The sequence below is a fragment of the Microcebus murinus genome, chromosome 9 (genome assembly GCF_040939455.1).
Source record: "Microcebus murinus isolate Inina chromosome 9, M.murinus_Inina_mat1.0, whole genome shotgun sequence".
NCBI lineage: Eukaryota > Metazoa > Chordata > Mammalia > Primates > Cheirogaleidae > Microcebus > Microcebus murinus.
Window position 1 is genome coordinate 56,598,883 of NC_134112.1, and position 23,527 is coordinate 56,622,409.

Genomic DNA, 23,527 nt, shown 5'->3' on the forward strand with positions numbered 1-23,527 from the left:
CAGACTTAACCCTTATTTGAACAGTTTGCAAAAATAACTAAGGAGAGAGGCAGGAAAAAAAAAAAAACAAGACTTAAATGATACTAAGAAACATAAGGAAATGTTATGATCAGTATAGTTTGTCAAGTAATTTCCCATTTACTGCATAAATACAACTTATTAGGGGAAAACACAGAAATTTCCAGGTAAAAGAATAACTAGGCCTCAAAACATGGAGTGATGAAATAGCAGAGGTAAAAAAATGATAGCCAAACTAAGCATTTAGTTGATAGGTACCAAATTATAAAATAGAAAAGGCTGAGGAAAAAAAGTTGATTAAGTAGAAATTTCAAAGGGCAGAAAGATAGAAAATTCATTGTAATTGAGGTATAATTTTAGTGCTGAGAAATACTGTAATAACCCTGGACTAAAGAGATAGTCCCTGAGGTGGGGTCTTAAAAACGAAATTAATAAAATAATTTTAAGAAGGGAGAGAAATGAGAAATCAATTTACATTTACATTGGATTTGGCTTGGTCAAAATGTGTTTTAAAATGCTATTTTTCTTTATTTTGATTAAACACTAATAAAAAAGTTGAACAGTATGATGCATGCATTAAACAAAACAATTTATATAAAGAAATCAGATGGATGATGAGACTTTAAGTGATTTTGGTCCATTTCATAAATATACCAAACCACACTAACAAGTCTGTCTTTTAAAAACTTAATTACATTGACATTTGTACTAGCTGATCATCTATTACCTTAAGTTTAAAGACATATGCCATTTGAGCATTAGCTTCCTGAAAGACACAATATATATATAGATGTGCATGTACATATACACATTTTCTAGGATATGGAAGCATGCATGCCTAATTAGAATTCTTTTTAAAGCTGAGGAGAAAAAAATATTTCTTAGAAGCATGTTATATAACAATATTAAAAAAAAAACACAGGAAATAATACATCTCTGAGGCCTTTTTTTTTTTAATGGAGAAATGTGAAATGTGATCCTTCTGCCTTGACACTTCAAAGAACGATTTGGCACAAATTCTGCAGTTGACTGACACAGCAGCTTCTGCTAGTAGTTTTAAAAGAATATAAAAATGACCTGTCAAACACTACAGTTAAATCAAAATATCATTTTCCAAGTTGGTTCCCACTAAGCTTAAGGGAAGATTTTGCTCTTGGACAAGCCTCAGTTCTCCATCTTCCAAGAGACCAGCAGGTTTCATCTGGAGCACTACTTCTCAAATAAACCCCTTGCAATAACTTGAAAGACATTCTTAAGATTTCCTAGAATCTATAGGATTAAAATTGGGAACATCTTGTGCTAAATGTATTTTTAAGTTTAGCAAAGCCTCATATAATACTTTGTAAAAAAAAAACAAAAAACAAATACATGAATGTGTGTTTTGTGTATCATTCATATATGTACATATATGGTAAAACTTTCAGAAACAAATGTTTCTCTGGAAATACTGAGTCATTTAAATTGCTTCATTTACATCACGCTTCCATGAGTATGTTCTAGAAAACATTAAGAGTCAGACAGAATAAAAAGTAGCAGACTACCATTCTATAATACATAAGACATATCTTAGAAATTCAAAATCATTCTCCCACTCAAGTACTAACTAGGCCACCAAATCATTCTAAAATATTGAAAACCTTCAACTCTCCTGCACGTGTTTTTGTGATAGCTGGCTATCTGCTTGAATGAAAGAGATTACAAAAGAGTAGAGTAAAACCTTCATTTAGGAATCTCCACACTTAAATTTTAAGTAATAGAGAAATTTGACTTACCAAACTTCATTTTAGCACTGACACTGTAATAATCCCATGAAAGTTCACTTGGTATAATGGAGTGATGACAATAGACTTCATAAAGCACTTTAACTTGTGATTATGTAGAAAGAAATCTTTCAGCCTTCTAACTCTACTAGGTAGGTTTAAGTATCATGAATCCTGTCTTTATGCAAGTGTCTATCCTCCTCATTGTTCTCCAACAAGTAACCAAGAACTACAAACATGTTTATTCTGATCATCCTCTTTCAGATTTCTGAATGTCACTTTTCTCTTTTGTTCTAGGGATGCACTTTAAGTAAATATAGTCGGTATGGAATTTTAATTGCTATGGAATGTCCCCTTCAAATGACTCTGCTAGTTCTGCTTCTTTTTTCTTTTGTATTACTCAATTAGTACACAGATCCTCAGAGACTTCTGGGACATGGCAATGTTTTGTTGTTGTGTTATTTTGGGTTTTTTTTTTTTTTTTTTTTTTTTTTGGCTTTTGAAACACAAGGTCTCTCAGTTGAGGTATTTCAGTAAGCAAACTATCCTACTCCTCAATGCCACCAGTCCAGTTCATCGGTAACAATACAAACATGAATTGAGATGCTTGTGATGTCTGAATGTTTCAGTATACTCTGCAATACTCCTTTTGTTAACCACACAGTGCTGTTGTGTTCAGAGTGAATTCTCTAGGACTATCCTTCATGTTCCCAGGCTGCATTTACAAGGCTCAGAGCAGCATCCTTAATGTATTCTAGGGACTGAAAACATTTTCTGGACATGATCCCAGATCATTGCTAGGCCTGTTTTTCCTCTCATTTTCAACAACTCCTCAGGGAAAATTGGGTAATCACAATAGGTTAAAGGAAAAGAGAGTGCAGTGAGTAAAAATTTGAGAAGAAATAAATCCATGAAAACATGGACACCACACCATTTCTGCAGCCCCAAATGAAAAACCCTTAAATACTTCCGATGTCATAAAGAAGCAAATCCCCAAAGATCATTTTTATAATAAACTTTCAGTATAGACGTCTTTTCATTTTTATCTTGTTTTAGAATGATAGTTGGTTTTAGGTATGTAAATTTGTAATCACACCTAAATTAATGCAATTCCATATCAAAAGCACAAATATTCCTAAATTAGGAGATATCATAAGTTCCTTGGTCTTCCACTCTGTTTACAAATAATGCTCACTTTATCCACTTAACACTTATTTCTGTTTTGAAAGCATACAGCCACCAATGGCAGTTTAACCAAAATAAGTCTCCAAATAATATCAAAAATATTTAGTCAACAGTGAACCTTATTCTGACACTTATTCTTTTAATATATTTATCACCCTGTGCACTAGAAAATATTTTAATTCTTCAAAGTATCAAAATTCAAGTAACAAAGTTGAAATTAAATGTATGCTATTTATTAAAATTTCCCTGGCTTATCTGTAATGTCATTTAGGTTAGGCAGAAAAATACTGTGGTGGTTTTAAGTCTTTTGGTGCAAATTAATTACTTGGAAAACCTTTTCTTTCTGTGCTACAATGGCTACCAAGGAATATTCCAGTCTTTCAGACACTTTTTATCCAAGCCTAGGTGAATAATATTCAAACTCAAAATAGGCAATGTCTGTTTTAGAAAATTTCCAATATATGAATGTTTTGAGGGATTCTCTTTAATTTGTATAGATGAAGCACAATGAATAAGTCTGACTAAATTTAGTCATCTCAATTAAATAAATCATAAGTTTTAAGGGATACTTAAATCTGCTTAGGAGTTTCTCAGAAGAAAGATAGTAACATTTTTTAAGGCTTAACATCCTCAGATCCTTGTTTTATCTTGTATACTGAAGAGCACCTTGTTTTCCAGAAGCCATGTGTGGCTGATTGGATTCTAGAGATGCCCATTAACACACTGAGTTCAGAAGGAAAGATTCAAAAGTTGTTTTCATATTTTACTGTGCAGACAAGGACATGATATTGTCTCTAAAAGTGTCAATGTTCTATTTATTCAATTAAATAGGGAGTGTTATAAGAACATGCATTTTCCCTTAGGACTCACAAGAACTGTTCTCCTTTGTTCAACATTGGTAGGAACTGATTTTTCTATTCTATCTCCTCCATCCCAGTCCCCATCCCCTCTGTACACAGGGATAAGGAAGCATCGAGCCATGCTCCTGCGAACCCTCTCATAACCTCAAGGAAAGCCAGCCTAGGTCAAATCCAACACCCAAATAAAGAACAGAGAAGTTAAAAAGAGAGAGCAAGCAGTTTCGTGCAACTGTGCCTGAAAACTGCTAACACCAGAGTTTTCAATTACATGGGCCAAGAAATCCTTGTATTGATTCAGTTAGTTTAGGTGGAAAGCAGCCAAATTGATACCTTGATATTCTATGTAAAAAATGAAACTTATATCACATGTATCATAACTAAAATATCTAATAAAATTTCTAGCTTATTAAGTGTGGTCAAAAAAATAGCTTAACAAGTTGATCTCTTTAAATAAAATAGGGAAGGAAATTATTCTTGTAATATGGTTTTCTACACTATATGCAACAAATACAGTCATATATAAAGCTCATGTTAAGATACCATGTGACTATATTTTATTCATCTATACATCCCTAGAACACTTTAGTGTCCCACTCATAGAAAGTATTCCTAAGCATCTCAATTTATCATTTATTGGTTTATTTATGAATAGGAAGGGAGTAGGTCACAATGAAACTCCCTATAATGTTTTTATTCAAAACTCTGCAGGTAGTGTTTACCATTATATTCCAGAGTTTAATATAGTACCTGATACATAACATGTGCTCAAATAGTCACTGAATGGATGCTTAATAAACTATACTATAGATATCATAGCAGAGGTTAAAAAAAGACATGGGTACTTTAAATACTGTGGTAGGAGAGGAGGTATTTTTACTTATATCAAGTTTAAAAGGACTGGTGATTTTCCAAATGTGTGTTTTTCATGTTTAAACATTGTATGGATATATACCATGCATGTAATGGAATAAAGAACCATAAAGTAGTCTGCTTTAAGAAAAAAACTCAATGTATTAAAAACATAGTTTGATTATTCCACATTAGAAAATATTCTTATGTAGGGCTTTAATTCTTTCATTCCACAGATATTTATTGAGTAACTGTAATGCAAGGATGAATGACATACTTTTAGACCATAAACTTTCTTTAAACATCATAAATGATCCAATATACCAATTATGTTTATGTATCCATTTGCAGAAATAGACATATTGATTAAAATGAAATCTTCTAAAGTTCATTTAATCATATCAGAAAGCATGATTAAATATTGAGTTTAGATCATTAAGTAGTTGTTCATGCAATTATAGAGGCTTAGAAAAATAAAGAAAAAAGTAGTTTTATTATTTTATTTTTTTCTATTAAAAATCCTCTCCAAGTCTCTTGAATATGTATGTTCTACCGTCTCAGTTTTTACATGCCAATCTACTATTATAGACTAACATACATGATCACTTGATAAAAGCGTGATTCTGTTGGGTATTTTAGTGTTCTGGACTGCTCATTTGTTTTGTTTAAAAACAGAGGGCCTTTTGGTCCAACTACATAATGCACTGTAGAGGGAGGTGATGAGTATGGCCTACCTACTGGACCCTTAAACATGGTCCCCTGGGAATTGCCATTTGTTTTGGTCCAGTGGCCTTTAATTCCAGGTAATGTCTTTCTACTTGTTTCCATCTGTGAGATATTATCATCATCCACAGGGGCATTGCCTAGTTGAATTGTTGTGCTAAAGAATTTTAAAATATTGATCATTTGTAGAGTCATGCGGAAATGAATAAAATACAAAGATAATTGTCACTATCAACAAATATAGCATTGTCCTGAGAAAATCTGAATCAAATTGACTCACTCTCAAGAGAACCTTTAATATGATGAATTCTTAAACATCAAAACAAAATGCATAAATGTCAAAACCCAGGAGAAAAGGACCGTAAATAGAGGCTTAGTCTGTCTCAGGGGACCCTGCAGGTTCTACCTCTGCTATCGACTGTGATAAACACAAAAATTGGAATCAATAGGAAGATAAATACAACACTTTCATATGAAGAGGTACAGAGAATATTAGTTTATATATAGCACTAATATGCAAAACAATAGATAAGCTCTAAAAGCATGCCAAAAACCAGAAAAAGCAGAATTGTTAAGTGTCCTACAGTGAGCAATACTCAAACAATGAGATTATGTTCCCTAATATCCTTCCTATAATTGCAAAAATATGCTTTTCAAATAAATTAGTTTTAAATACATTTGTATGTCAGATTACATGGTATAAGATTTTAAAGAGAAATAATATGGTAACCTCTCTTATATGACCTGTGCCTAAGTAGTAATGAAAAATGAAAATATTATTAAAATGTACTATATATACATATATAGATTTAGAAATTTGGACAGAACTATAAGTCAAATTTGCAGAGACTCTTCCTTAACATACAGATAATATACTGTACCAATTTTGCTTTCTCAGGCCTTTGATTTAGTGCAAATCATATGCTGTATGTATAAACTTAGGCAATCAAACAGTAACTAGTAGACATTAGGAATTTGAAATAACTAAAAGTACATACTGAATTTAAGCTTAATTTTCATGTTCAGCTGTTAAAATACAGGTATGGTAGAAGAACCTATGTGAATATTCTTACCAGCAAAATATGGAGATTTGCCACAACAGCAGCTAAGTTAGTCTTGCATTCACTGATAAATTAGGTTGCCATAGCAAGCCCATAGCCACTGAGTTTCTAAGCAACCTGAGACTCCACAGGCTGCAGATACTTAGGAGTCCACTGATCTTTCATCATCCTTAAGAAATAGAAAAACCTGTGGTACCGAACTCAGTAGAGGGTCCCCTGATTATCTAGTACAGCAGTGACCTCCATAAAACACCTCTTTCCTGATAGTCACTTATTAAATAATATTTGTACTTGGACATTAATGATTATTTAGAGCTAAGTGGGTGAAATTAGGTATAGAAAATGATCAGTCTCTGGCATGTATCTGGGCAGACACATCTTTGTTGGACGAATTAATAAGATGCAATACATAACCCCACTCCACACACAAAGTCATTTACATAATACTAGCATTCATAAATTCCTTGCCTTTTAATATAAAAAATGTATATTTTAGTGATATTACAGTGTGTTACTTCAATTTATTTATTTCTAATTATTGTACACTTAGGTAACATAGGTAATTATAAATCAGCAATTCCTTGAGCTTTTGTGTTGAAATATGTAAGCATGGCATATCCAGAATACTTGAGTAACAATATTAGCTACCCCAATGGCAAATAGAATTGCATGGATCTGAAGTTCAAACAAGCGTATGCTTTTTTGAAAGAGCATGTATTAGCATTTCCTGTTCCTGTATATAAATGCCTTCAGCCCCCTACCTTCACACAGTGCCCACTGAGGTAAACCATTGCCTCTTGCACTCTTTTAATTTATCAGCCTCAGCTTCCAATTATTTAAGATAATCACAATCAATAAAGGCATAAAAATGTTGTTTATTTCTATAGAACACTGTATCAGAATACAAATCATAAAATGTCATTTATAGAAATGATCATATGTGACCAGTACTACAACTGTATCTATAATCTGCAAGATTTTACTTATTTCCAGTACATGTTTTTCTATACTTTCCATTATCATTCTATGTAGCTAATTTTTACTAGGGAAAACACCTTAAGAATTATTTGTAAATTAAAAACTGGCTTAATTTGTGCTTAATTTTTTAGCACTACTTTGTATAGCCTATTAGCTAGTGCAAAGATTCAGTAACCCAAATCAATAAAACATGACTGAGTTCTCTAACCTGAGAGTAAAAGTTGCAAAGTCACCTCTAACAAGTCACAGTAGTCACCTGTGTCTAGAGTCATGCCAGGAATGCCAGCAGCAGAGACAGACTGTGACCTCTACTTATTACTGTTGACCATCAGAAGCAGAGGAGATAAATTCTTATTTCTCCAAGACTGAGAAGATAACCACTTTGTCTTATAATCTTAACATAAGAGACCCAAATTTTCAATAATGATATTCATCAAAATTGCTTCTTTGGGTAACAAGTGACCATCTGCAATGTAATAGTCTTCCTGAGACATATAAATTCTTAAGAATAAAGAATACACATGAATTTTCCCTTTTAGTATGTTTTTCTATTAAGATTATGCCTCCCTTGTTGTTAGCATATAAGCGTATGTATGTTGGAGGGTTCTGATAATTTCAAATATGTTTTGAATTTCCTCTTATCACTTAGTAATGATTATTACTGACAAACCATAGTAAAACTACTATACCTCACCAGCTCCCTCTCCTTTCTTTTATATATGTAACTTATCTAAAAGTTTAGTACAGAGTGCTTGAATGTCTGCAGTATCTTATATATTCTGTTCCCTGAGAGACAGATAAGTATTATCTTAAGCTAGACAACAGCAGAGCAAAACTCGGACCAAAGTAAGAGATTTTAGTATTGCAAGCATCAGTCTGGAATCTCACACCTTTAGGCTAGGTAACTTCACAGTGATCACACAGGCATAATTACCAGTTAGAAGTCCGATGAAAGAGTGTAAGGCCACCAATGTTAATGCACTTTCAAAATGCTGGTTGAAGACCACAGAATTAACACTGATGACTCTGGTTGTGTTTGCTCCAAGTACTGGGTCAAATCCCTGCTGTGCATCAGTCAGCCCCACCTCCGAGTGTCCAAGAATGGCTGTGGAATTTTGACTGACACTCCAGTGAGGCAGTGGAATTCCTAAACTAAAGTAAACTCTGCAGCCAGTGTTTGTTAACCTCTAAAGCTTAAAAATGAGCTTCTCTTTACTCTGATTCTTTCCTTTAGAAAAAAGAAACAATTAGTCTGTGACGTTTAAAAGAACAGAGAAGCAGTTCCCTCAGGGATATCCCTACTTACTTTGTGGTAGCAATTCCCTTGACACTTTTTATCCTGTCTTCATTACAGGACTTTATGGTCCGCCTAAGAACCACATAACAGTGTGTACACTGGTCTTTGGGATAAGAAACAAAGCATGGATGAATATTCTGCTTTGTGAAAAGCTTGAGATGAGGACATTAGGCAGGGCCCTGAAACACTAACCCCATCAGGCTTATTCCTTTGCCATATGAGACAGCAGTATTTGATGGGTATAATATTATATATGCAAAAATACAACCATCAAATAAATTAAAACAAAAATAAAGACTCCATAGGAAAAAAGGCCACATGCTAAAAGAGACTGCAAATGCATGTTTCCCAAGATCATTTAAGGCAGCAATTCTCTCAGAATTGAGGTTAATGACAGACACCCTCGTCCATTCACATACTAAATGGATATTTATCGTGAGCACACTGTATACAGAGAACTCTGCCACAAAGAGAGCATGATCCCTATGAGGTTTTTTTTTTTTTTTTTTTTTTTTTGAGACAGAGTCTCACTTTGTTGTCCAGGCTAGAGTGAGTGCCGTGGCGTCAGCCTAGCTCACAGCAACCTCAAACTCCTGGGCTTGAGTGATCCTTCTGCCTCAGCCTCCCGAGTAGCTGGGACTACAGGCATGCGCCACCATGCCCGGCTAATTTTATATATATATATCAGTTGGCCAATTAATTTCTTTCTATTTATAGTAGAGACGGGGTCTCGCTCTTGCTCAGGCTGGTTTTGAACTCCTGACCTTGAGCAATCCGCCCGCCTCGGCCTCCCAAGAGCTAGGATTACAGGCGTGAGCCACAGCGCCCGGCCCCCTATGAGGTTTTATATAATTTACTTCAAATACTTTAATAAAATTGTAGAGTGTATATGAGTGTTTGGTACATCTAATCAATTTTCTTAAAGTGGGTAGTTACCCTATTTGAGAAAATTTATTCTAGAACTGGTTACCTAGCATTTAATAAAAGCCCACAATTTATTAATAATTATCTTTATCTCCTCAGAACAGAAGATTGGTATAATAATTATTTACAATGAAGTTTTCACTAGAGAAATTAATGGTATCAAAGACTTACGAATTGGCTAGAAATATTAGTGGCTAATTCCCTACTCTTACATAATAGGGTAAAGTCTACCAAGGACAGTTGCCTAAAGCTCAGTTCAGAAACGGCTCATTGTCTAGCTGTTGATTTTAGAGCATTCTTGTTTGCCTAAGACTGGACGGTTAGCTCAATTCTGTAGTTAGCATATTGAATGTGCACCTCAGATGAACTGTTATTTATTGAAGCTACCAGTATTTACTAAGACAACGCAAAAATAGGGTCTGTCCAAATCGGCCAAGGTAGTTTATAAACAATTTCAAGGACCTCACATTCTAGAAAGGCAGCTTGTACACAGAAGACAACCCCACAGAAAGATTCATGGATAGAAGACAAAAAAGTTTCCTGGACTCATAGGAAATCCACAGCTGTTCAGATAAAAATAGCTGTGACTCATAGTCCAAAGAACTTTCACCTACATCTATGCATGATCCATATTTTTCTTTTATGACCTTCACATTGCAGAAGTTAAGGGAATTTTAGGAATCATCTAGTCATGATCATTTAACAGATGAGAGTTCAGAGAGCCAAAAATTTAGAACCATTTGTTCTAAATCCTAATGGTTATTTAAAAAAATTCTTAACTAGAATATCGCTTTTTCTCCTTATGTTTCCATTTTCCCCACTTGTTACCTCTTTTCTACAGCTCTTCCCTCAGTTTCTGCCCTGATATTTATTTGATAAAATATTCCTTTCCTTTCTTGGGTATGTCATTATTCTTTTTTGTTCCTCTTCAGCAATCCTAGTCAACTTCATATTAAGCTTCTGAATCTCTGCATAACTAGAATAACTTATAACCTTCTTTGAGTCCTATATACTGTTATTTGTACCTTGGTGCTAATATGAAGTTAATTTTTTAAAACTATTCTGATTCTATTTCTTTTTAGTTCTTAAGTTTTATTTTAAATAATTTTTAAATTTTAAAATTATTTAAATTATTAAATATAGTAAATTTTTTTTCTATTTTAATTAATGTATTCTCTTTCTCCTCCCTCATGTAAGATGACTTGAAGGGAAGGATATCATAGGGAAGGATAAGGGAAAATATTCCTTCACATATGACCCTGGGTCAGGTGTCATGCTAAATGCTACCATGTATCATTATTTGTTAGCCAAATTTTTATAGATAACTGACACAGGAAAGTTAATAAATTAGACAAATGTGAACATGTCCAGAATTATAGGTATATCTTGGAGATAATGTGGCTTTAGTTCTAAACCACTTTAATAAAGTGCAATAAGTGAATATTGAAACGAGTTACAATTTTGGGGGGGGGTTCCCAGTGCACATAAACATTATATTTACACTACTCTATTAGGTATGCAATATCACTATGTCTAAAAAAATGTACATTAATTTAAAAATACATTATTGCTAAAAAGTACTAACAAGCATCTGAGCTTTCAGCAAGTCAATCTTTTTGCTGGGGGGAGGGTTCCTTGCCTTGCTGTTGATGGCTGCTGTTTGGTCAGGGTGGTGGGTGCTGACTGATGGGGTGCTGTGACAGTCTCTTAAAATAAGACAAAAATGAAGGGTGCCATATCACTTAACTCTTCCTTTCACAAAAGATTTCACTGTAGCATGCAAGGCTGTTTAATAGCATTTTACCCACAGTAGAACTTCTTTTAAAACTAGAGACAACCCTCTGAATCCCTGCACTGCTTTATCAACTATGTTTATGCAATATTCTAAATCTGTTGATGTCATTTCAACAACGTTCACAGCATCTTCACCAGGTGTAGATTCCATCTCCAGAAACCACTTTTTTTGCTCATTTATAAGAAATAACTTCTCCTTTGTAATAGTTTTCTTGTGAGATCACATCAATTTAGTCACATTTTCAGGTGTCAATTCTAATTTTAGTCTTGTTTTTTTCCTCCACATCTGCAAGCATTTCCTCCACTGAAACCTTAAACCCCTCAAAGTTATGAATTAGAGTTGAAATAAACTTTTTCCAAACTCCTAATAAATGTTGATATTTTGATCTCCTCCCATGAATCACAAATATTCTCAATGGCATCTAGAATGATTAATTCTTTCCAGAAGGTTTTCAACTTATTTTGCCTAAGGTCTATCAGAGAAATCACTATCTATGGCAGCTATAGCCTACGAAAAGTATTTCTTACATAAATCTTGAAATTAAAAATGACTCCTGGATCTCTAGACTGCAGAATGGATGTTGCATTAGCAGGCATGAAAACAACAGTAATCTCATTATACATCTCCATCAAAGGTCTTGGCTGACTGGGTGCATTGTCATTTGTCAGTGATATTTTCAAAGAAATCTTTTTATTCTGAGCAGTAGTTTCCAGCACTGGGCTTAAAATATTCAGTAAATAAAGCTGTAAACATGTGCTGTCATCCAGTGTTTGCTGTCTCATTTATAGAGCATAGGCAGAACAGATTTAGTAGCATTCTTAAGGGCCTTAGGATTTTTGAAAGGGTAAATGATCATTGGTTTCAACTTAAAGTCACCAGCTACATTAGCCTCTACAAGAGAGTCAGTCTATCTTTGAAGTTTTGAAGCCAAGCATTGACTTCTGCTCTGTAGCTACGAAAGTCCTAGATGACATCTTCTTCCAACAGAAGGTTGATTCATCTACATTGATAATCTGTTGCTTATCATCTTCATCAATGACCTTGGCAAGATTTTCTGGATAACTTGCTGCAGCTTCTACATCAGCACCTGCTGTTTCACCTTGCACTTCTAATGTTATGGAGACAGCCTCTTTCCTTAAACCTTATGAACCAACCCTGCTAGCTTCCAAATTTTCTTCTGCAGCTTCCTCACCTCTCTTGGCTTTCATAGAATTGAAGAGGGTTAGGGCCTTATATTTTTGATTATGCTTTGGCTTAAGGGAATGTTGTTGCTGGTTCAATCTATCTAAACTGTCTCCATATCAGCAATAAGTCTGTTTCACTTTCTTATCATTCATGTGTTCACTGGAATAGCACTTTTAATTTCCTTCAAGAACTTTTCCTTTGCGGTCACATCTTGGCTAACCATTTGGTGCAAGAGGCCTAGCTTTTGTTCTGTCTCTACTTTGGACATGTCTTCCTTACTAAGCTTAATCATTTCTAGTTTTTTATTTAAGGTAGGAGACATGCAATTCCTCCTTGCACTTGAACATTTAGAGGCCATTGTAGGGTTATTAATTGGCCTAGTTTCATTATTGTTGTATCTCAGGGAATAAGGAGGCCCCAGGAGAGGGAGAGAGATGGGGGGACAGTTGGTCCATAGAGCAATCAGAACACATGAAACATTTGTCAATTAAGTTTTCCATCTTATATGGATGTACATGGTTCATGGTAGTTCCAAACAACTACAATAGTAACAAGGATTGCCTATCACAGATCACCATAATAGATGTAATAATGGAAGTGTTTGAAATATTGAGAGAATTACCAAACTGTGACCCAGAGACATGAAGTGGGCATGTGCTGTTGATGAAATGGTACTGAGGCACCTGCTCAATGCAGTGTTGCACAAACCTTCAGTTTATAAAAATGCAATATCTGAAGAGCAATAAATTGAAGTGCAATAAAACAAGGTATGCCTGTAGTATAAAGTAGGTAGATCTTGAGTTTATGTGTCTAGTTGGCCTGAAATATCAAAGAGTAGTAGGAAAACAAGGACACATGGTAAAGTATAGGCATTTTTTTATTAATATCTAAATCCTTGCCTTTTATCAATATAAATTGCCCATAGTTGCATTTGTCCTACTTTGATGTTTTTAAATGACCTTCATCATTTGTATATCTAGATTACCATTAAAATAATACATTTTGGCCGGGTGCGGTGGCTCACGCCTGTAATCCTAGCACTTTGGGAGGCCGAGGCGGGCGGATTGCTCGAGGTCAGGAGTTCGAAACCAGCCTGAGCAAGAGCGAGACCCCATCTCTACTATAAATAGAAAGAAATTAATTGGCCAACTAATATATATAGAAAAACTTAGCCAGGCATAGTGGCACATGCCTGTAGTCCCAGCTACTTGGGAGGCTGAGGCAGCAGGATTGCTTGAGCCCAGGAGTTTGAGGTTGCTGTGAGCTAGGCTGATGCCACGGCACTCACTCTAGCCTGGGCAACAAAGTGAGACTCTGTCTCAAAAATAAAATAAAATAAAATAAAATAAAATAAAATAAAATAAAATAAAACAAAACATTTATTCACATTGACATTTCATTGAATAAACTAATCCTTGAGACCAAATATTTCTGGGTCCAGTGAATATGAAAATAAAATAAATAAAACTCTAATGGTAATAACTTAGACATATATATGTAGAAAAAATTATAGAATAGCACAGTAGGTGATATAATCCAAGGTTTATAGTATAACCTATAAAAGGAGGCAGCATTAGGAGGAGAGATGTCAAGCTCCACAGAGAAAATGACACTCTGGCCCCTTTTTCAAACCTAAGTCAGAGATCAATTACCAGGCATTGGAGAGGAAGGATGAAGGCAGAGAATATCTCCCAATCCATAGAACAATTTAGCAATTTCTACAAGCCAGGGACTTAAAAAAAGAAAATATAAATAGTTGTTGTGATAACTTCACAATATATGAGAAAAAATCATTTCAATTAATTAAGCACCTGCTATGTTCAGGCATTATTTGAAAAAAAGTGAAGTTTTTACCATATAATTCAAAAATAATTAGTCTCAAACTGCTAAAAGTTCTCACTTTACTTGTAAAAAGCACAAATAGAAACCAAAAATTCTGCTTCAAAGCACAAAAATTTTACTTGAAGCTAGAAGAAAAACATATTTGATGCATTTTATAAAGCATCTTTATTGTTACTTGGTTAAGTTTAGAGCTTTAAATTTAGAAAATAAGAGCAAATATGTTGACTTGTTATAAAAGCACACCCAGGTTTAATTTGAAAATAATAAATACAAAATTAAAGGTCAATGTATAACTTTGGAAGCACTTTAATGATTTTTAGATCTAAAACTATTCAAACTAACAATATTAAAATGTAAGTGCTTATGGCCATTACCGATTTCTTTGCTGTTTTGATAAGTAATGAAAATTTTAAAAAGATCTTAGCATATTTGCCTTTTACTATGGGTAAAAGCATATCATCTTACTGTGAATGTTAAAGGTTAGAAAAAGCAAACAGTCACACTCAGGCCTAAGGAAACAAGAAATATGAGATTGTATAAATAATAATTCACAATAAAATGAAAAGTAATACATATTATTTAAACAAATTAAATCCAGTTGGAAATTTTTTTCCATTTCAAATAAGACAAATAAAATTTTGTTCGTTCTGTTTTTCACTCTAAAACATTCCTAAAATTTAGATAGCCTACGCTGTAGCACAATGAGAGGAAATTAGCTTTTTAGAAGTACTATTTCTTCTTTTTTTTTTTGAGACAGTCTCTCACTCTGTCACCCTTAGTAGAGTGCCATGGCATCATCATAGCTCACTGCAGCCTCAAACTCCTGGGTTCAAGCAATCCTCTTGCCTCAGCCTCCTAAGCAGCTGAGATTATAAGGAGCATGCCACAAAGCCCAGCTAATTTTTCCATTTTTAGTAGAGATGGAGTGTCACTCTTCCTCAGGCTGGTCTTGAACTCCTGAGGTCAAGCAATCCTCCCACCTCGGCCTGCCAAAGCACTACGATTACAGGTGTGAGCCACTGCATCTGGCCTTACTGATTTTATTTTCCCTAATCTTCTTTATTCTCCTTTCTTTAAAAGTCTTCCAGCAATCCCAGATCACTCATTTTAAATTCTGTTCTACAGGTGCCACACAAATATAACACTTTGTGGTCACATTCATTTCTAAGCTCTACTAACTTTACCAAGAGCAGAGGCCAGTCTGAGGACAGCACACTCCTTCCATGCGTAACTTACTCCTGGCCTCTGCGGGTAGCTTTTACTGCAATCTCTTCTCTATTGGTCAACTGAGTTAGACAAAAAGCAACAGAGTGTTGCTTTTCCTATCAAAGGTAGCCCCCAAAGTCCTTGGACCAGGACAAGATTCCTTTTACCCTGAATTTAGGTGAGCTTCAATCTTTAAGCCCATGATACATGAGCAACCTGGTAGAATGAGGTCACTGGGGAAATAATTATTTAAATCTAACTGCAATTCCATTTAAATGGTATCTTATACCCCTTCTTCCCTTGGGCTAAGTAGAACCAAGTCTGTTTCTGGTGAGTACTTTAAAAGTCATTGTGCTTATCACCAGAATCTGATTGAAGTATAGGTGAAATAATTTTGTTGTGTATTGATGGACTTTTTAAATTATCATATCACCATTTTTACTCTTTGTGAATATCATTTCATATTCAATTTGTGAAATAATAGTATTTTTTCAGAGGCATGTTTATTGAAAAACCCAAGTTGTGTCGTGTTACACTAGTGGCTAACTCAAAGAGTGCTTTCTGCAGCCCAGACAGTGCTTACCACAAACCAGACACCATTCTGAAAACATTATAGGACCATCTAAATTCATCTTCACAACCTTTTAAGTATTACTATTTTCTCAATTTTATGAATGTCAGAAGTGATGCTCTGAGAGGTAACTTGCTCAAGGTCAAGCAGTGCTGACCTAAGAGTCAAACACTGGCAGCTGCATTCAGACCCTGCTTCTTTAGCCATTATGTCACACTATTATTAATATCTATCACTATCCATAAAACAATGAAAAAAAGAAAAAGTTTATGAAATTTCTCTTAACATTTTCATAAGAGAATAAGTATTATATGTAACAAAAAATAGAAATATTTACATAAATACAATAAAATTCTGCCCAAATCTAAACAGATCTTGTAACTAATTTAGGCATGACCACGTTTTGGCACTTTAATGCTTATCAATCTTGTCTTTCTCTGAGGACAACACTCCATTGATAGCAGCACAGACATAACTGAAGACCATATCATATCCATTTGAGAAAAGAAAATGTCATAGTGTCTAATATATATTTGAAGATTTTATCATACTTACAGTTTTACTTTTTAAAAATGATTGAAGACAAATATATTTCAATTTTCAAAAATTGAAGTCATGTAAATTGAGATAGGACCTCTCCTGGCAGAAGTTACTGCCACTCCTTCCATCTGATCTCTGTTAACTGATCTGTAATTTTGTATTACGGGTATTTCATATCTATGTGATTCCAAGACCCCTCCCCAAGGGGTTGAATATTGATTAGTGTAAGCCAATAATTCTTTTACAATAAGAGATGTATACCAAACATCAAAATGCTGACCATTGACACATAAAGGAAAGTCAGTCAGAAAGCTTTAGTGACAGTTTTTCTCAGGTTTAAAAGGCTGACTTCCTACGGAGTCTAGCTTCTTACTGCCTTTGGACATTGTGATATAAAGACATGATGCTTGAAATTGCTGCAGCCACTTTGCACAGAGATAAAAGCCAAGAAAAACCAACATAGAAGCCTAACATTGGTAGGCCCATGAATTAATCAGCTTGGAATCATTCTGTGTATTGACTCCTTGTTGCATGAAAAAAAGTAATAGCTCCCTATGATGTGAGTTACTTTTATTGGAGTATTTTGTTATTTGTAGACAAAAGCATCCCAACTGATACAATGATAGACCTCAGAAAATGTTTGCTGAGATTTTCATGGTGCTATTCAAATAATAAATACTAAGAAACAATTACCAGCTTCTAAAAGGCTTGCCTATATATTTTTGTCTAATATATTTTTCAAATAGTTATCAAAATACTGTCTTGCTAACACAATTATTTGCTCAAATTGTATTGTGTGCATATATATACAGATGATCCCTGAATTATGATGGTTCAACTTTATGATGGTACAAAAATAATACAGTGAGTAGAAACCATACTGTAATGCACTAATTCAATAAATTACATGATATATTTAACACAATTATAAAATATATTTTGTGTTAGATGATTTTGCCAATTGTAGGCCAATGTAAGTGTTCTGAGCCAATTTAAGATATAGGGTAAGCCATGATGTTCAGTAAGTTAGGTGAATTAATTGCATTTTTGACTTACATTATTTGGATATTTTCAGTTCACAACTGGTTTATTGAGATGAAACCCTATTATAAATCAACAATTGTAAGTCTATACAATCAAATTAAAATAAAGAACAAAGAAATGCTACAAGACTTCCTAACATCTAAAGGGTATATTTCTTCAAAGGGAGAAAACATTACATGTTTTCAAAATTCAAAATAAAAATTAAATGCAAGTTTCTATCACTCCAGGAATTAGAATTATCTAAACTGACAAAGGAAATGTAAAATATATAATTAACTAATTGGAATCAAAGAAAAGCTGTCATGGTAACCAGGAAAGGGTCTTCCATTTGCTTTGGAAAGACTATCAGGGAAACTCTATGGGTTTTCTTGAAACTTCCTTTGATTTCCTATGATTTCTCTGGAGGTATTATAAAAAATAAAAAGACAAGCTTTCTAAGCTTTAGGTTAAAAGGAAGGAAGGTGCTACAAAACTAGTTTATTTGCTCAACAGTTACTGACCATGAATTATTAACATATTCCACACCTTGAGCTTGGCACTGGGTTACAAAGATGAAGAAAATGTAATCTTGAACGGATTGTGGTTTTGTGAAGAGGAGATATATTGTAAAAGAATAGAAAGAGGTTTCAGTGGATGAATAGACATTTTCCAATCACAGATGATGGAGAAAGAGCAATAGAAGCAGAAAACGCAGCATGTGTAAATTCAGAGGCAGGAAGGGAGTGATATGTTTAGAAAAGTACAAACATCCTTTTCAACAAAGTGCCAAAAGTGAGGAGAATGAGTGGAGCTTGAACTTTATTCTGTAAGCAGAATATAACCTTTAAGTAATTATAACTGGGGACAGGGAAAGGATAACAGTTTGCACTTTTAAAAGATCACATGAAAAACAGTAAATTGGGCTGAGAAGTCTAGCTACTTGACTAATAAAATAATGCTGGAAAGACATAGGCCCTGAACTAGAACTCGTATCCAGCTCAATGAAGAGAAGGTATACTCATTCTAGACAGGTTGGATTGTGGGGGAATATGCTTACAGTGTATAGCTGCAGCCATGGCAAAGAGACTGTAAAATTGGAATGCAACCCCTAAGAGTCATTACAGTGAGTGGGAAAAACGTCTTGGTAAGCTTTCTTGATATCATTCTGGAACATAACAGCAAGGGTAGAAAGAAGAGAACTAATGAAAAATAACAGTCCCTATAAAAGCAGAGGACAACACAAATACACTAAGGGTCAAAGGACCCAAAAACTTTGCACTTATTTTGTATTGGCTCTAGTTGAAGTGACAAATACAAGTACAAAGCTTACAAGTAGCAGAGCAGATAACAAGTGCACCGACGGTTTTCAATTGATATTAAGAAATATTTAATCTCCTAATTTCACATTACAAACGGGTGTCCTGGGGTTGGGCTTTGGCTCCCAGATTTGGCTTCCAAGGTAGTGCAGAATCAGGGCAGCACTTCTGTATCATGGATGGGGGCGCTGTGAGGGGCAGACGGAGGGGATAAGAGACCCGGCAAAGGCCAAGAGACAGAAAGAGCCCCCGCAAAATGTCACAGACCAAAAGGCAGGGGACACTTTAATTTCATTTACATAGTGTGGAGTGAGAAACTAGACTCAGGAAGAATCTCTTTAGAAAAAAGCAATGGATAAAATGATTATATGAACCTGTTTTTAGGTGAATATATTTATAGGTTATCTTGTTGGCCAGGGAGTATATAAATGTAAATGCATTATGATTGTTTAAAAATGTGGGATAAAAGGGAAAAAGAAAACCTATGTCTGAACCCAGTGGAAAATGAGGAGGCTCTCCAAGACATAATCTAGGTAGTTTTTATGATTGAAAACAATCACCACTGTTGCCCTCAAGGCTGATATGCTCTGGAAACAAGGATTACACACAAGCAAAAAAGAGAATGATGCCCATTTTATTCTAGTATAATTTGTATAACCAGTTCAAGAATATCTTTGATATGTCAAAAGTTTGGAAAAATACATCAAGTATAGGAATATTGCTGCTAAGAAAATGAATAGCGTTAATTCTCTTTTATTTCTATTTCAAATAGATACCTGCTGCTTAAGCTGGGCACATGAAATATACCTTTGACATTCAAATAAAAGTAATAAATATTATTCTATAGAAAATTTCCAGACAGTAATATTAAAGAACAATCTATGAGTGGCTAGTTAGCTCAGCTGGTTAGAGCATGGTGCTAATAAAGAACAATCATATACAAAAGCATTTAGATAACTATGTGCAAATTTGACCATGCCTAAAATAAAGACTCCAAGAGTACTATCTTAACTTCCCAATTAACTAATAGATATTTTTATATTTGTATTATTTGCCTTTTATTACTATTCCCAAAGAATCAACTAAGTTTTCAGGTTCTTGCTCTAATTTAACTTTTGAACCATTCAAATTTAAGGATCAAAGGTGATCCACCGGTTGGGTAAGACTTAAATAAGTCCCATCTCCTAGCCCCAAGACAGGCATTTATAATCTTTAAAAATATTTAAGCCACATTGTTCCACCAAAAGTTAAAATGTTTAATTGAAATTTTTACTTCTTATTTATTTATTTTTTTATTTTAGCATATTATGGGGGTTTCCTGTTCAGTAAATTATTATTTCTGGGTAACATGCAACAGAGCTCTGTCACCCTCAAAAACAGGAAAGATGAAATAGAAATAGAAATATGAAAGGACAAAACTTAAAAGACAAAATGAAGAATGAACATTTTGGTTTGGAAGATGTCTTCAAGTAACAAAAGGGCAAACTTTATAGAGTTCAATCAAAATAGCTTATTAACAAGATAACATGAAAAATAAAGCAGACATAGAAATCATTTTCTTTTGTATTGTTTTTGTCATATTTTAAGAACCAAAAAAAATCAAGGATACAGAAAATAATCATACATATGGCAATAAAACCTTAAATTTATTATTCAGCTCATATTTAAAAAGCATATATGTAAAGCAAAGAAATTGGCATACTGAATAATATTCTAAATGTCTGAAATATTACAGTGCTCAAAGGAGAGACACTTTTTCTATGTGTGGCTTATGGAAATATAGCTTTATCTCACACCCCCCCACCTCTTTCTCCACCCAGCACTTTGTCTACAGACTTATAAGAAGCTTCAAAGTAAATTATTAGCATGGGATTTTTTCACTCACTGACTCCATACATTACTGAAATATATTGAATATCATTCAGTCATGAACTTGAATCACTTGCTAGATATTCTTTAACTAAAGCATATTATGAATGTTTTTTATATTCTTAAAAATTGCTGAGTGGATTTATAGTGTTCTTACCACAAAAATAACTATTTGAAGTAATTCATGTTAATTAGCAAAATTTAGTCATTCCACTGTATATACTTCAAAACATGTTGTATACAATACATACAATTTTATCTGTCAATGTAAAAAATAAAATTAAAAATACCAAAAAAAATCAACAAAAGGAAGTCTATTGTTGTATAACAGAAAAAATCAGATTATACCATATGTTCCAGGAGGTATCTGGAATATCTAAATAGAAAGTTGAGCATATATATTTAACCAAATTTATATAAGTTCTACTGAGATGCATATTTTCAGAAATATGTTGATTTAAGAATTCTCAACTTTAAAATTTTACAACTCAACATCAAGCTCTTTCTCTCTGTAGCAAGTAGAAACACCCTTCAATTTCTTTTCAAATAATCTTCACTAAGTAAAATTAAAATTATATTCATTTTATTTCAGATCTGCCAATGGTATATATTTAAGTAACCAGACTCACAGTGTAAGTGCAAAAGAATGAATCAATTCCCTTAACAATTTGTGCATGTTAGTTACAGTTATTATACACAGATTGATCTCTTGTGATTTTATTGGTTATCAGATTGTTAGCATGATAGGAATAACATTTTGTATTACCCAATGTGTTGGGCATACCATAAGGGTTAGGGAGGAAATTACCAATGAATTTTACTAGAATCTTATCCTAGTCACCAAAGTAGTGGAAATTGGATTTCTGGTATGTAGGTTTAATTACTGAAGTAACAAAGAACTTCGTCATGAGAAAGAGAAAACAGCCCGACATCCACACTATTAGTTAGGTCTTGTTTCTAGATACCAGTCTGAAACTCACAATTAGGCCCTGGATTTCTCCTGTTGAACATAAACAATTCATATAATGTTAAGTTCAGATAAGACCACCCTGTGACCATGATGGAACAGGAGAAACCAAGGCCCCTCTCTAATCATGTCTGAACACAGGTCACTTATGAACATTGTCCAAGCCACAGATACCACACATTCCTTTTCCCATCTAACAAGCATGACTGCTGCTTCTTTATCAAGTACAACTTTAGCCCCAGTCTAGTCTTCCCTCCTCCTAGATAAGATTAAGACACTCAATCATAAAATTACCCTTCCTCATGACAATATCCAATTAACAGCAAACCTCTACTCCCTTCAACATCACCCTCCTCCCCCAATCAACTATCCAAAGTCTAAATTCTGTAACAGATTTTTCTCTAACATTATCTTACTGAGTCACCGTCAATTCCCTGTGATACATGTCTCTCTCTCTCTGCAGTGAATAACAAACCCAAGTGGTCAACTACAGATGTGTTTCTAGTGGTCTTTGGCTAAAAGATATGGGCAGTAATAAGTCATTTCAAAGCATGGCTCCTAATACCAGTGTTATCAGGAGGTATTTGGTAGCACAATCTCGCAGAATTTTTAAGAATAGAACTTCAAAGAAGGAAAATTGGAAGATGCCATCATAATGAAGAACAGAAGAGATTACTATGGGTGTGCAAAATGACATTAGACAAAGATTTTGAGGTTAGAGCAGCCCTGTCAAGTGTGGAAGAAAAGAGCCAGCCAAGATGAGGAACACGGCCAGGTTACAACGGAGGGACAAGTCATCTGCTGTCCCTCAAAACTTCCCCCACACTGTTGAGAACTGAAACCTACATCCGTGCCTCTGGCCAGTGATAGGGAAGGAGCAGGGAGAAAGCCTTGTGCTCTTATCCCAGATGGCACCAGTGTCCCAGGTGAAACTATCAAGAGCTTTATTGTGATTCTGTTTCAAAAGATGATAGAGGAGAATTCTAAATCTGTATCACCAAAACTTCACTAAATGGAAGATGTCTCAGCCACCACATTGAAGGTATACTATTCTTATCTCTACAAAAGAGGACATAAGAATAGCAAAATATTATCAGGAAAATAACAACCCTCCCAGTAAATGGCTATCAAAATAATAGGTGAATTTTAAATAACTTCTTAGAAGGGATTAAAACACACTGTGTATTTATAAGGGAAGAAAAACTTGGTAATCAATGAGGTGGGAACTACAGGGTACAAATACAGACTAGGAAAAACCATGAGAGTAATAGTGATGATGATATTACAAATAACAATCTAGCAAAAATGAATTTCGTACCAAGTTAAGCATTTCTGATTACTCTCGTGCACACCAATTTTGAGGACGACTGTGCTAAGCCTTGTCTGATTTAATGAGCTGTTAAAACTGAGCTGTGTGCTTTGACAAAATACTTCTCACTCTCCAGTTTCTAACATTCACTTGCCTTGTTTTCCAAGAGAAGGAAGGACTTAAAACTAGATCAGAAGCTAAGCTTGGCTCACCTTTCAGAGTGCATGTCCTTTCCTAATCTTATCTTGC

General features: G+C 34.3%; 1 protein-coding gene across 4 annotated transcripts in view; it reads right to left on the reverse strand.

The window, feature by feature from the left end:
* The window catches only part of LOC105879342 (platelet glycoprotein 4), a 72,020-nt gene that overhangs the window by 40,888 nt on the left and 7,605 nt on the right, over positions 1-23,527 (reverse strand). The window lies entirely within an intron of this gene.